Here is a 224-nt window from a genome sequence, read left to right as displayed (position 1 = left end):
GCTGGGGGTGCTGATGGATGCTAGCACCGGGGAGGCCAAGAGGATGGGATTGGCACTTTCCCAACCCCAAAAAATCTGGGCTTCATTAGAGGGGCTGAGAGCGTCACTGCGGCTCGGCGGAGAGGCCTCGGCACGGCACAGCCACCAGGGCCAGGCTAGGGAGGCTGTGACGGTGCTCTGGCAGTGCCAGGTGGGCACAGGGCACCCGGGGAAACGCGTGCTCT

Source organism: Acanthisitta chloris, unplaced genomic scaffold (assembly GCF_000695815.1).
Source record: "Acanthisitta chloris isolate BGI_N310 unplaced genomic scaffold, ASM69581v1 scaffold18331, whole genome shotgun sequence".
Lineage (NCBI taxonomy): Eukaryota > Metazoa > Chordata > Aves > Passeriformes > Acanthisittidae > Acanthisitta > Acanthisitta chloris.
This window is presented reverse-complemented; position numbering follows the sequence as displayed.